We start from the raw sequence: 3,541 nt of genomic DNA on the forward strand, positions 1-3,541 counted from the left end.
GAAAGAATTACACAACACAACAGGAGAAAGAACAACACAACATAACACGAGAAAGAACAACACAACACAACACGAGAAAGAACAACACATTACAAACACAACACAACACAACACGAGAAAGAATTACACAACACAACACAACACGAGAAAGAACTACACAACACAACACAACACGAGAAAGAACAACACAACACGAGAAAGATTAATACAACACGAGAAAGAACAACACAACACGAGAAAGAACTACACAACACAACACAACACGAGAAAGAACAACACAACACGAGAAAGATTAATACAACACGAGAAAGAACAACACAACACGAGAAAGAACAATACAACACGAGAAAGAACAACATAACACAACACGAGAAAGAACAAAACAACACAACACGAGGAAGAACAACACAACGCAACACGAGGAAGAACAACACAACGCAACACGAAAAAGAACAACACAATACAGCACAACACGAGAAAGAACAACACAGCACAACACGAGAAAGAAAAACACAACACAACATGAGAAAGAACAACACAACACAACACGAGAAAAAACAACACAACACAACATGAGAAAGAACAACACAACACAACACAACACGAGAAAGAACAACACAACACAACACGAGAAAAAACAACACAACACAACACGAGAAAGAACAACACAACACAACACGAGAAAGAACAACACAACACAACACGAGAAAGAACAACACAACACAGCTCAACACGAGAAAGAACAACACAACACAACACGAGAAAGAACAACACAACACAGCTCAACACGAGAAAGAACAACACAACACAACACGAGAAAGAACAACACAACACAACACAAAACTAGAAAGAACAACACAACACAACACAACACGAGAAAGAACAACACAACACAACACGAGAAAGAACAACACAACACAACACAAAACTAGAAAGAACAACCCAACCCAACACAACACGAGAAAGAACAACACAACACGAGAAAGAACAACACAAAACTAGAAAGAACAACACAACACAACACAACACAACACGAGAAAGAACAACACAACAGAACATAACACAACTCAACAAAACAGCACAGCACAGCACAGCACAGCACAGCACAGCACAGCACATGACAGCATTACACAACACAGTGCGGCACATCACAGCACAGCGCAAAACAACACAACACAGCACAGCACAACACAAGGCAGCACAGTACAGCACAGTACGGCACAACACAGCACAACACAGCACAGCACAGCACAACACAAGGCAGCACAGTACAGCACAGTACGGCACAACACAGCACAACACAGCAGAGCACAGCACAAAACAACCCAACCCAAACAAACACAGCACAACAAAAGACAACACGAGAAAGAACAACACAACACAAGAAAGAACAACACAACAGAACATAACACAACTCAGCAAAACAGCACAGCACAGCACATGACAGCATTACACAACACAACGCGGCACATCACAACACAGCGCAGAACAGCACAACACAACACAACACAGCACAGCACAACACACAACACAGCACAGCACAGCACAGCACAACACAATACAACACAGCACAGCACAGCACAGCACCGCGCAGCACAACAGAACACAACACAACACAGCACAGCACAGCACAACACAACACAGCACAACACAGCACAGCACAGCAAAAGACAGCACAACACAGCACAGCACAGCATAGCACAACACAGCACAACACATCACAGCACAACACAGCATATCACAACACAGCACAGCAAAAGACAGCACAGCACAGCACAGCACAACATAGCACCGCACAGCACAGCACAACACAACACAACATAGCACAGCACAACACAACACAGCACAGCACAGCACAACATAGCACAGCACAACACAACATAGCACAGCACAACACAACACAGCACAGCACAGCACAACATAGCACAGCACAACACAACATAGCACAGCGAAGCACAGCACAAGATATCACAGCACAGCACAGCACAACAACACAGCACAGCACAGCATAGCACAACACAGCACAACGACACAGCACAGCACAACATAGCACAGCACAACACAGCACAGCACAACACAGCACAGCACAGCACAACACAGCACAGCACAGCACAACAGCACAACAGCACAACAGCACAGCACAGCACAGCACTGTGTCATCAATATACGGCTATGTCCAAATGTCTTTATTCCGAATCTCTTGCCAGGATTTATTATTAACGAAAAAAAACCCCAGAAAAAACCCCCAAAACACCAGCATTTTTGATTTTGTTGTTATTGTTATTATTGTTGTCATTGTTGTTGCAAACAATCGCTTTCTTGGGAAAGAATACTGAATTAGCAAAATTTCCTTTGAACGGTTTTTTTTGACAAAGTTTTGTTATTTTCAGCAATTATCTTATAAACGTTCTTTTTTTGTTGTTGGTTTGTTTGTTTCTCTATTTGTGCTTTTTTTTTCCTGACCACCAGAGGTTTTTCTTCCATATATGTTTTGGAATCAGCCACGCTCTCATGCATTCTTCTCATCCATCTCCCCTCGCCCCCTCAACTCTCCCCTCCCCGAAAGAAAAAGAAGAAGAAGAAAAATCGACAATAAAATAGATAAAGAAACAAACAAACAAATGATTAAATAAATAAATAAATAAATAAATAAATAAATAAATAAATAAATAAGTGAATAAATGAATAAATGAATGAATGAATGAATGAATATATCAATAAACAGATAGATAGATAGATAAATAAATAAATGACAGCAAACACCCACAAAGACTGACCAATCCAACAACCGACTCCTTGCAGAAAGGCTTCAGTTCAGTTCAGTCCCTCAAAGAGGCGTCATCACGGCGCTCGGACAAATCCATACGCGCTACACCACCACATCTGCTAAGCAGGTAGCCTGACCGGCCGCGTAAAACCCGGCGCGCTTCAATCAATCCCAAGTAAGAAGACAGCGCCAACACAGGACCCGGCGTCACATCACAGTCGAGTCACAACTGCCTCACGTCCCGCCAGCAGCGTCTGACGGGGAGAAAGCAAGCAAACAGCTGAATCTCCCCTCCTGACCGAAGTGCCACCCTCCAGTGTTGGTGTGCTGGGTCCGGCTGTAGAGAGACCCCAAACCAAGTCATCCACGTCCTCTCGCGTCCACTACCTACCTACCACGCGCGGCGATGCTCTGTGTGTGTGTGTGTGTGTGTGTGTGTGTGTGTGTGTGTGTGTGTGTGTGTGTGTGTGTGTGTGTGTGTGTGTGTGTGGTGTGTGTGTGTGTGTGTGTGTGTGTGTGTGTGTGTGTGTGTGTGTGTGTGTGTGTGTGTGTGTGTGTTGTGTTGGTGTGTGTGTGTGTGTGTGTGTGTGTGTGTGTGTGTGTGTGATGCAGCTGACTCTCTCTCTCTCTCTCTGTCTGTCTTTTTCAAAGCCACTTGTGGAAATTCATTTACGTTCGCAGTCTGCAGGCCCAAAGATTAAAAAAAAAAAAAAACACACACCAAAAAACGTGAATCTCGTAAACTAAATCTCTGTCTGTCTGTTTTATTTACAA

Source organism: Babylonia areolata, chromosome 27 (genome assembly GCF_041734735.1).
Source record: "Babylonia areolata isolate BAREFJ2019XMU chromosome 27, ASM4173473v1, whole genome shotgun sequence".
In the NCBI taxonomy this organism is placed as follows: Eukaryota; Metazoa; Mollusca; class Gastropoda; order Neogastropoda; family Buccinidae; genus Babylonia; species Babylonia areolata.